This window comes from Mytilus edulis, chromosome 4, assembly GCF_963676685.1.
Source record: "Mytilus edulis chromosome 4, xbMytEdul2.2, whole genome shotgun sequence".
In the NCBI taxonomy this organism is placed as follows: Eukaryota; Metazoa; Mollusca; class Bivalvia; order Mytilida; family Mytilidae; genus Mytilus; species Mytilus edulis.
The window spans coordinates 53,889,351-53,902,076 of record NC_092347.1 but is presented as its reverse complement, the minus strand read 5'-3'; the positions used below and the strand labels follow the sequence as shown (position 1 = coordinate 53,902,076).

Genomic DNA, 12,726 nt, shown 5'->3' with positions numbered 1-12,726 from the left:
GTGATTTAAACCAAGTTTGTTTAAATTTGACAGTTGTTTCAAGAGAGAATTTTGTAAAATTTATCTAACGAGAAATGCAAAGTAATGAGAAGTTGTGAAGTTGTTTTGTTGTTGCGCAACCCCCTGCTCCCCCTTTGCCAAAAAAAACAAAAAGGTAATAAAAAATTATCATATAAGGGCAATCTATCCTATTAATGATTTCTGCAAAATTCAGTTGATTGTGCAAGGGTTGTATAGCCAGCTGAGGTCGTTAAAAACTCTCTTTTGTTGTTGCAGATAGATCTTGACCTGATAAACAATTTTACCACATGTCAGATTTGCTCTAAATGCTTTGGTTTTTGAGTGATAAGCCAAAAACTGCATTTTACCCCTATGTTCTATTTTTAGCCATGGTGGCCATCTTGGTTGGTTGGCCAGGTCACCGGACACAATTTTTAAACTAAATACCCGAATGATGATTGTGGCCAAGTTTGGTTTAATTTGGCCCATAAGTTTCAGAGGAGAAGATTTCTGTAAAAGATAACTAAGATTTACGAAAAATGGTTAAAAATTGACTATAAAGGTCAATAACTCCTAAAGGGGTTAACAGACCATTTTGGTCATGTTGACTTATTTGTAGATCTTACTTTGCTGAACATTTTTGCTGTTACAGTTTATCTCTATCTATAATAATATTCAAGATAATAACCAAAAACAGCAAAATTTCCTTAAAATTACCAATTCAGGGGCAGCAACCTATCAACGGGTTGTCCGATTCATCTCAAAATTTCAGGGCAGATAGATCTTGACCTGATTAACAATTTTACCACATGTCATATTTGCTCTAAATGCTTTGTTTTTTGAGTTATAAGCCAAAAACTGCATTTTACCCCTATGTTCTATTTTTAGCCATGGCGGCCATCTTGGTTGGTTGGCCGGGTCACCGGACACAATTTTTAAACAAGATACCCCAATGATGATTGTGGCCAAGCTTGGTAAAAATTGGCCCAGTAGTTTCAGAGGAGAAGATTTTTGTAAAAGCTAACGCCGGACGACGACGCTGGACGCCAGACGCCAAGTGATGAGAAAAGTTCACTTGGCCCTTCAGGCCAGGTGAGCTAAAAATGGTTAAAAATTGACTATAAAGGGAAATAACTCCTAAAGTGGTCAACTGACCATTTTGGTCATGTTGACTTATTTGTAGACCTTACTTTGCTAAACATTATTGCTGTTTACAGTTTATCTCTATCTATAATAATATTCAAGATAATAACCAAAAACAGCAAAATTTCCTTAAAATTACCATTTCAGGGGCAGCAACCCAACAACCAATGTCCGATTCATCTGACAATTTCAGGGCAGATAGATCTTGACCTGATGAACAATATTACCCCATGTCAGATTTGCTCTAAATGCTTTGGTTTTTGAGTTATAAGCCAAAAACTGCATTTTACCCCATATGTTCTATTTTTAGCCATGGTGGCCATCTTGGTTGGTTGGCCGAATCACCAGACACAATTTTCAAAACTAGATACCCCAATGATGATTATGGCCAAGTTTGGTTAAATTTGGCCCAGTAGTTTCAGAGGAGAAGATTTTTCTAAAAGATTACTAAGATTTACGAAAAATGGTTAAAAATTGACTATAAAGGGCAATAACTCCTAAAGTGGTCAACTGACCATTTTGGTCATGTTGACTTATTTCTGGATCTTACTTTGCTGAACATTATTGATGTTTACAGTTTATCTCTATCTATAATAATATTCAAGATAATAACCAAAAACAGCAAAATTTCCTTAAAATTACCATTTCAGGGGCAGCAACCCAACAACCAATGTCCGATACATCTGACAATTTCAGGGCAGATAGATCTTGACCTGATGAACAATATTATCCCATGTCAGATTTGCTCTAAATGCTTTGGTTTTTGAGTTATAAGCCAAAAACTGCATTTTACCCCATATGTTCTATTTTTAGCCATGGCGGCCATCTTGGTTGGTTGGCCGAATCATCAGACACAATTTTTAAAACTAGATACCCCAATGATGATTATGGCCAAGTTTGGTTAAATTTGGCCCAGTAGTTTCAGAGGAGAAGATTTTTCTAAAAGATTACTAAGATTTACGAAAAATGGTTAAAAATTGACTATAAAGGGAATAACTCCTAAAGTGGTCAACTGACAATTTTGGTCATGTTGACTTATTTCTGGATCTTACTTTGCTGAACATTATTGATGTTTACAGTTTATCTCTATCTATAATAATATTCAAGATAATAACCAAAAACAGCAAAATTTCCTTAAAATTACCAATTCAGGGGCAGCAACCCAACAACGAAATGTCTGATTCATCTGAAAATTACAGGGCAGATAGATCTTGACCTGATGAACAATTTTATCTCATGTCAGATTTGCTCTAAATGCTTTGGTTTTTGAGTTATAAGCCAAAAACTGCATTTTACCCCTATGTTCTATTTTTAGCCATGGCGGCCATCTTGGTTGGTTGGGCAGGGCACCGGACACATTTTTTAAACTAGATACCCGAATGATGATTATGGCTAAGTTTGGTTAAATTTGGCCCAGTAGTTTCAGAGGAGAAGATTTTTCTAAAAGATTACTAAGATTTACGAAAAATGGTTAAAAATTGACTATAAAGGGCAATTACTCCTAAAGTGGTCAACTGACCATTTTAGTCATGTTGACTTATTTGTAGATCTTACTTTGCTGAACATTATTGTTGTTTACAGTTTATCTCTATCTATAATAATATTCAAGATAATAACCAACCAGATGCTCCGCAGGGCGCAGCTTTATACGACCGCAGAGGTTGAACCCTGAACAGTTGGGGCAAGTATGGACACAACATTCAAGCTGGATTCAGCTCTAAATTTGGATTGTGATTAAATAGTTGACACAGCATAGGTTTCTGACACAGAATGAATGTGGTCTAATGAACTTAAAATATTTTTTTTGCCTTTGAGCAATTCACTATGCTGTTGAATATTAATCCTCTCAAAAAAATGTTTGAAGAAATTTTCTTTTTATTTATGAAATCTGAAATGAGAAAAATTTAACCCCCCACCCCCATTTGTTTTCACATCCCCCTTTCCCTTTTTCCAAAACTGATCTCAATTCAAATTTCTAATGGAGTTTGCAACAATAACTACTCATTTAAATACATCATAAAATATTAAAATGTAAAATAAAGTGCTTGTTATCACTGAATGGTAAAGATTGTTTTAATTTATCAGTTGGTAGAAAAAGTGAATATACATTGTATATTGTATAAAACAATGATTTAAGTTGATTCAACTACTATTCTGGACAAAGAAAGATAACTCCAATTGAAATATTAATTATATATATAGTATAAAACAAAGATTTAAGTTGATTCAACTACTATTCTGAACAAAGAAAGATAACTCCAATTGAAATTGCAATTAGATATTTCTTGCTATTGCGCAATACTGAGTAATTGAAAATATTTGCTATTGCACAATACTGTGCAATTGAAGATTTCTTGCTATTGCGCAATACTGTGCAATTGAAAATTTCTTGCTATTGAACAATACTCTGCAATTGAAGATTTCTTGCTATTGCTGAATACTATGCAATTGAAAATTTCTTGCTATTGCACAATACTTTATATAATAATTTTGGATCCTGATTTGAACCAACTTAAAAACTGGGCCCATAATCAAAAATCTAAGTACATGTTTAGATTCAGCATATCAAAAAAGCCCAAGAATTCAATTTTTGTTAAAATCAAACTTAGTTTAATTTTGGACCCTTTGGACCTTAATGTAGACCAATTTGATAACAGGACCAAAAATTAAGAATCTACTTACATAGTTAGATTTGGCATATCAAAGAACCCCAATTATTCAATTTTTGATGAAATCAAACAAAGTTTAATTTTGGACCCTGATTTGGACCAACTTGAAAACTGGGCCAATAATAAAAAATCTGAGTACATTTTTAGATTCAGCATATCAAAGAACCCCAAGGATTCAATTTTACTTAAAATCAAACTAAGTTTAATTTTGGACACTTTGGACCTTAATGTAGACCAATTTGAAAACGGGACCAAAAATTAAGAATCTACTACACAGTTAAATTCGGCATATCAAAGAACCCCAATTATTCAATTTTTGATGAAATCAAAAACAGTTCAATTTTGGACCCTTTGGGCCCTTTATCCTAAACTGTAAGAACCAAAATCCCAAAATCCCAAAATCAAACCCAACCTTCCTTTTATGGTCATAAACCTTGTGTTTAAATTTCATAGATTTCTATTTACTTATACTAAAGTTATTGTGCGAAAACCAAGAATAATGCTTATTTAGGCCCTTTTTTGGCCCCTAATTCCTAAACTGTAGGAACCATAACTCCCAAAATCAATCCCAACCTTCCTTTTGTGGTCATAAACCTTGTGTCAAAATTTCATAGATTTCTATTCACTTAAACTAAACTTATAGTGCGAAAACGAAGAAAATGCTTAGCTTATTTGGGCCCTTTTTGGCCCCTAATTCCTAAAATGTTGGAACCAAAACTCCCAAAATCAATCCCAACCTTCCTTTTGAGGTCATAAACCTTGTGTTAAAATTTCATTGATTTCTATTCACTTTTACTAAAGTTAGAGTGCGAAAACTAAAAGTATTCGGACGACGACGCAAGAAGCAAGACAACGACGACGCCAACGTGATAGCAATATACGACGAAAAATTAAAATTTTTGCGGTCATATAAAAACAGCAAAATTTCCTTAAAATTACCAATTCAGGGGCAGCAACCCAACAACGAAATGTCCGATTCATCTGAAAAATTTCAGGGCAGATAGATCTTATCCTGATGAACATTATTATCTCATGTCAGATTTGCTCTAAATGCTTTGGTTTTTGAGTTATAAGCCAAAAACTGCATTTTACCCCTATGTTCTATTTTTAGCCATGGCGGCCATCTTGGTTGGTTGGGCGGGGCACCGGACACATTTTTAAAACTAGATACCCCAATGATGATTATGGCCAAGTTTGGTTAAATTTGGCCCAGTTGTTTCAGAGGAGAAGATTTTTCTAAAAGATTACTAAGATTTACGAAAAATGGTTAAAAATTGACTATAAAGGGCAATTACTCCTAAAGTGGTCAACTGACCATTTTGGTCATGTTGACTTATTTGTAGATCTTACTTTGCTGAACATTATTGATCTTTACAGTTTATCTCTATCTATAATAATATTCAAGATAATAACCAAAAACAGCAAAATTTCCTTAAAATTACCATTTCAGGGGCAGCAACCCAACAATGAAATGTCTGATTCATCTGAAAATTTCAGGGCAGATAGATCTTATCCTGATGAACCATATTATGTCATGTAAACATGTCAGATTTGCTCTAAATGCTTTGGTTTTTGAGTTATAAGCCAAAAACTGCATTTTACCCCTATGTTCTATTTTTAGCCATGACGGCCATCTTGATTGGTTGGCCGGGTCACCGGACACATTTTTTAAACTAGATACATCAATGATGATTATGGCCAAGTTTGGTTAAATTTGGTCCAGTAGTTTCAGAGGAGAAGATTTTTGTAAAAGTTAGGGACGACGGACGACGGACGCCAAGTGATGAGAAAAGCTCACTTGGCCCTTTGGGCCAGGTGAGCTAATGAGGAAAAAATATTAATAAAGATATTTTTTCTCCATACTGTCTTTTGATTGTTTATAAAATAAGCAGCTTCTGTCCAAGTTTGGTAAAAATTCAGGATAGTTTATGAAGCTAATAAATGTTTTAAAAACTTTATTTGCAGACTGTATGTAATGTTAACTGGCAGAAAAACTAAGTCCATTTATATATAAAATACAGAAAAAATGGAATTTATTTTTTACAAAGTTTACTTATGGATACTAACTTATAATTATAAACAATTAAGCTTCTGTCCAAGTTTGGTACATATCCAGAATTGTTTGAGAAAGTTATTAAAATTTCAAAAACTTTAACCACAAAGTGAATGTAATGTTTCCCAGCAGAAAAACCAAGTCCATTTATAAATAAATACAGAAAAACAGGAATTTTATTTTTTTTAAATTTACTTCTGGATACAATCTTATGATCATAAACAAGCTTCTGTCCATGTTTGGTAGAAATCCAGGGTAGCATAAGAAAGTTATTAAAACTTCAAAAACTTTAACAACAGAAATAATATTTGTGGACGCCATCTGAGCCGCTAACAGAATGTAGGATTGTTATGTCTCGCTTTTTCAACTAAAGTTGAAGGCGCAACAAAAATGTAGTCAACTTCATTTTGATCCTTGCCAATTCATTTTGTTGGATTCTGGGTTTTATTAATTGTGTTTGTTCTTTTCATATACCTGCACTTTATTTTATCAAAGACATATACATGTACATGTATATGATCTTATATATATTTCCCTCATTTTTAGCTCACCTTTCCGAAAGGAAATGTGAGCTTTTGCCATCACTTGGTGTCCGTCGTCGTCCGTCTGTCGTAAACTATTTCAAAGATCTTCTCCTCTGAAACTACTGAACCAATTCAAACCAAACTTCATCTGACTGATTCCTAGGGTATCTAGAATAAAGTTTGTGTTTTAATTCCCATTTCATCAAAAAACATGGCCGCCATGGCTAAAAATAGAACTGTAAACAGCAATAATGTAATTCTTGGGGTATACAATGTTTTTTTATACTTTCATCATAAATTATATTATGAACACGAAACAAACGAGACATTTCAGTGTGTCCACTCTTGTTTTTGCTTTTGAAGAAGATATGACAAAATCCAAGAACCATTTATATAAATTGAAAACCCAAAATAATCATTGATGGAAGATTTAAGCAAAAAAAGGTGAGCGATTCAGGCTCTTGAGAGCCTCTTGTTCATATTAAAAATTCTTTAAACAAAAACAAGTATTTCAAATATTCATCAATCAAAACAAAAAAATAGGCATTGGTCATGGTTACATTGAAATGTAACAATAATAATAAAATTATTGTTACATTGGAGACTAATTGCTGGATACATTGCTTTATCTTTACATATTAATTATGCACTTCCGAATGTACGCTAGATTAATAATAATAATATGTTCTATTTTTAGCAATGGCGACCATGTTTGTTGATAGATCACAACTTCGGATATAATTTACAAACTAGATACCCTAAGGAACATTCAATTAAAGTTTGGAAGTATTTGGCCCAGTAGTTTCAGAGGAGAAGATTTTTGTAAAAGATTACTAAGATTTACGAAAAATGGTTAAAAATTGACTATAAAGGGCAATAACTCCTAAAGGGGTCAACTGACCATTTCCGTCAGATTTGCTCTAAATGCTTTGGTTTTTGAGTTATAAGCCAAAAACTGCATTTTACCCCTATGTTCTATTTTTAGCCATGGCGGCCATCTTGGATGGTTGGCCGGGTCACCGGACACATTTTTTAAACTAGATACCCCAATGATGATTTTGGCCAAGTTTGGTGTAATTTGGCCCAGTAGTTTCAGAGGAGAAGATTTTTGTAAAAGTTAACGACGCCAGACGACGAACGACGGACGCCAAGTGATGGGAAAAGCTCACTTGGCCCTTTGGGCCAGGTGAGCTAATAATAATAATAATAATAATAATAATAATAATAATAATAATAATAATAATAATTAGAACTAGTCTAATTTTCATTGAGGCCCTCAAACAAAATACTTGCATACAGTTAGCATTCATACATTCATACATTAAAATACAATATATATTGCAATATATATTACTAGTATATTCACAATTCAATTATTCAAATATACAAATGGTCATAAATGGCAATATTTGATCAAGTTTTGTTAAAGGAAATCAAATTATTTGACTTGCATATAATTTTCAAGAAAATTATTATAACAATGTTTCTTGAATAATTCCACATTACTTATAGAATAACTAATCGAAGAATTCAAATAGAGAAAAATATTCAACGAGTGACCGAACAACACATTAATTCACGAATGCGCGTAGCGCATGAGTTAATTATCAGTGTTGTTCGGTCACGAGTTGAATATTTTTCAATATTTGAATTCTTTGATTAGTATTCTTTTTATTACTTTGGCAAATGGCTCTTTTTTTATGAAATTAATGTAGAAAATGTAAGGAACTATATGTTTTTCCTACGCATGTTTTGATCAGACGTTATCGACGTCTTGACAACGCCTATTTTTGTATGACGTCAGAGAGTGAAATAACCATGTTTATTTCACATGTGAAATTATCGGTTTTTATTTGACTGGGAAATCAATGTAATTCATTGCAACCAATGTAATAAAACATTTTTTTATTTCGTGTGGTAAATTATACATACTTTTGTTGCAGAATAATGAAAAGATTTTTTATAAAAATTTGTATTTGGTCTTGGAACAAAAAGATCATTATTAGAGACAAATCGTAAGTTGTGGTGTTGCACATCATCAATATTTAGCATTGCTAAGTAATCAGGTGTTAGTCCATTTACAATTTTATACATTAGAATTGATTGTTGGTATTTTATTCTTTTGGTTTAATTTTTATATAAAAGGGATATTTTAGATGAGATAATTTTACATATACCATTAACATGATCTTCCCAGCTTAAATTTTCATCAATGTCAATTCCAAGTAATTTGAAAGAATGGACATTCTCAATACATGTTTTGTTGACAGTAATACATAATTCTGACAGTTGTGCAAGTTTTTGTTTTGAACCCAATTTCATACACTTAGTTTTTTTTGCATTGATTTTCATACTGTTAATGTTACACCAAGATTTTAGAGCATTTAAATCATTTTGCAATATGCTGTTTATTTTTTCAATGATTTTATCATGAAAATGCAATGTTGAATCATCAGCATATAAATCCATGTTAGATTGTTTAACATGAAGTTGTAAATCATTTATATATATTACTCCATACTATACAAACGATTGATCAGATTTAATGTCTTTCAGACAAATATGATTTTATCCAGTCTATAACATGTTCTCCAACATGATAAAATTTTAACTTTTATAAAAGTATGGCATGGTTATCAAGGTCAAAAGCCTTACTGAAATCTAAAAACACTACCAACTTTTTCTCCATTATCTAAATATTTTAACCATTCGTCAATTAGTTTAGTTAGCGCTGTTGACCTTGTCTGAAACCTGACTGGGCGATATGTAACAATTTTTTATTGTTTAGGAATTCATATAACTGTGTACATACATGTCTCTCGAAAATTTTAGATATGGTATTTAAAATTGAAATCGGACAATTATTTGAGGGAATATCTCTTGGTCCTCCTTTATGTATAGCAGTAACTCTTGCAAGTTTTAATTTTTGCGGAAAACGATTTGAATTATATTTTTATTTATTAAAAAAGTTAATGATGGCAATATTATTTCTGCACTTAGCTTTAAAAATTTGGGACCAATTCCATCTAAACCTGCAGATTTATTAATATTAAGATGTTTTAGTTGAGAACACACCTCTCCAAAGGAAATGAGTTTTAAATTAAAATTTTCAGCTTTTGTTAATTTTTTACTAGTAAAATTTTGTAGCATAGAAAAATCCATATCTAAAGTATTATTTCCAACAAGTTTTTCAGCTACGGATGAAAAATGAGCATTAAGAGTATTAACAATATCTTGATTGTTATAAACAGATTGACTTTCATACCGCATTTTAGGTGGAAAAATATTATCCTCTTTTGGATTTAACTCTTTAAAAAGACTCCAAAGTTCTTTACTATTTTTGGAACTAGTTACAGCGTTTTGATAATTTTCCTTTTTTGCATTAAATATTAACGACGTTGTTTTATTACGCTACTTTTTAAAGTTTACCCAATCTTTTTTTGAATGATACATATTCCTATATTGAATGGAATTTTTAATTTCTTCATTGAACCATTCCGCTTGTTTAAATGTTTTTACTCTTTTAGTCCATTTGTCGACAGCAATATCAATAGCATCTTCCATTTCAAAAATATAAAAAGGGGTTTGATGTAAGTCTGTACAAAAGGCACCTTCATTAAATTTTTTGAAACACCTATACTTTATTTCGATACGATTATCTTTCTTTATCTTTATATTGATTTTTCTATTTTTAAAGCATACAGGATAGTGGTCTTAAACATAAACTTTATAGTTTTGATGCTCAATTTTTTGGTCAATAAGAACGAAATTACGATCACATAAATATCTGGACTTGGAAAATGAAAGCACTGATTCCATCAGTTTCAACATTTCGGCAAATGTTAACATTACTGAATTGCCTTCACAATATGATATAAACATTGCAAGATTAAAAAAATATGTTTTCACATAAATAAATCCGCCTCTGAAATGTACTTATAAATGAGTAATATGAACAATTTAAAGCTATAACATACAATATACTTATGTCAGTAGTCTATTCTTACAAATTAAGTTAACCTATATATATTGATATTTATAACTGCACATTTTCATTGTTCGAAATGTGCACAATGATATGCTATGTAGTATTGTTTAATTGCTGCATCGATATCATTGCTATTACATTTTAGTATACTAGTTGTATGGGTCGTTGCCAATTATTGTAATTGAGTTTGTGCCAATAAAATATTTGTATTTGTATTTTGTATAATAATGACAGACATTGAAAGTTTCTTAACTTCAAAAAGGGATATATTGTAACATTTATGGGTCATCGTAAATTCCCCTTTCTCTATTTTTAGATATTATAACTATAGTTATCCAGTCATTTTATTCGTGGGGATCGTTTTTCTCGTGCTTGAGACTAAATGTCCAGACTTGGATATATTTAAACCTCATCAGGGCAGTATTTCTTTAGATTGAGGAAAACTTTCTTATTGGTATGTTGTACTTTAAAATTATATTTTATTTTGTATTTCGACGTTTGACTTAAATATTTAATTCTTAACATTTGATATATTTCTTTTCTGTCTTATATTCAAACAGTTCTAAAATTTTAATTAATGTTTCGGTTTCAGAAAAAAATAGAAAGAATTGTACACTAGCTAGATATTTCATGATTTCAGGTTTATAAACAGATGGGGTTCATTTTGATAGCGATATTTAGAAAGATGGTTAATCCAAAGGATATTTTTTAGTAAATGTTGTCAATCTTCAGAATAGTTCGTGCCTAACTCAGGAATAGAATTTTGTTTTATTGCATGTTTTATTTTTGGGTCTGGAACTGGTCAATGATATTGAAAAATGTGTTTCGAATATTGCTCTGGGAATAGAATTAATGCAATGGTTTTTTTTTAATGGATCGATTTTTTTCCTGTCATGCAAATACGAGGTTCATGATCTAGTCTAACAAAGTCGGTGGGAACCAGTGGGTATATTTATTTTGTCTTGGAAGGTTGACGTCATAACTTGATTGATTGAATAATATTTTAGTTAAAGACGACTAGTGAACAGCTCTCAATATTTTAAGTAAATGGACACCTCCAAATTCTAGTATCATATTATTTTATTCAATTAGATAGCTCTAAGGCCAAACGCTTCATTGAATTGGTTCACTTGTTATGGGTATTTTTCAGGGGAAGTTCGAAATGTATGGAAATTCTAAAGAGTTTAAATTTTCACATGGAGATAACGCAATATTTATGTATTTATATTCTCTTTGTTTATTAATGTATTAAATATGAAACTGTTTTATGAATTTTTGTCGTTTGTTATATGAGCAATTTATACATTGCTTGGCAAATTGTCATCACTAGTCATTTTTTAGGTTTCTTATACCTGTCATTAATTTATTGAATTTATTGTTTCGTTGTATTGTCAGTATGCTGTCAGAAGTCCTGTTACGAAAGCACAGGCAGAACCCTCTCTACCAGTATGATTATTTTATTATTGTTACATTTCCATGTAAGAGGGTTTGGATGGGGTTAAATGATTAAAGAATAATGCCCTTAAAAAAAATAACGGGCCAAAAAAAATGAAGATAAGAGAAATGTGTGGTCTAATTTTTTGAAGATTAGAGAAAAAAGGGGTTAATTAAATTTTTTGAAGATTAGAGAAAAAAGGGGTGAAAATTAAATGTTTACAGAATAACAGACACCCCCCCTTTTTCAGACCCTCATGTTACATTTATGTGTAGCCAGTGCCAAAAAAAAAAAGGCAAATTGAGCAAGGGTAGACAAATCTTGTTTTATGAATACCTTTCTCTCCACAGCTTAAAAAATCATTTGCATAAAGGCAATTTAACACTTAATTGTAAATAAATCATGTATTATAAAAAAAAATATGTCATTTGTTAAAGGTTTATAAAATGATGCAATAATTCGTCACAGTCTTGTTCAATGAAACAGATAAATTTACTAGATTAAAGGTATGTAAAATGTACTAAATACTGACCTGAACTCTGATTTATATCAATATCAAGTTTTCTAGTATTTACACCTGTGATGTTGCAACTGGAGGTGTGTCCTTCGGGTGGTATGCTGATTGGTTGTCAATGAATCCACCTTCAAGTTTACTTCGTTAGAGAATCATCTATTAGTGCATAAAAATGTTTATGGTTAGATTTTTATATATAATTTCACTTACCCCGGTAAGTATTTTCCTAAAAAAGTATCTTATTATTACCTTTGGTCGTGAGTTCAACTAGTTTTACTTACAAAATACAAGATGAAAAGTACAAATGCAGAATCTGAGTCAATATTGACAGTCGTCTGTCGGGTAATATCAAATCAAAGTTTTTTTGAAGCTTAAATTTGTTCGTCTCTCTGTCATTATT

General features: G+C 31.4%; 1 protein-coding gene across 2 annotated transcripts in view; it reads right to left on the bottom strand.

The window, feature by feature from the left end:
• The window catches only part of LOC139521924 (sideroflexin-1-like), a 60,254-nt gene extending 47,552 nt beyond the window's left edge, over window positions 1-12,702 (bottom strand). Inside the window, exon 1 of one of the 2 annotated variants that reach the window (XM_071315685.1) lies at window positions 12,608-12,702. The gene's annotated coding sequence lies outside the window, so the exon portion shown is untranslated. Of the gene's footprint in view, window positions 1-12,344; window positions 12,461-12,607 lie in introns of those variants that run through there. The other variant, XM_071315684.1, reaches the window with a different exon arrangement.
• Between the last annotated feature and the right edge of the window lie 24 nt (window positions 12,703-12,726).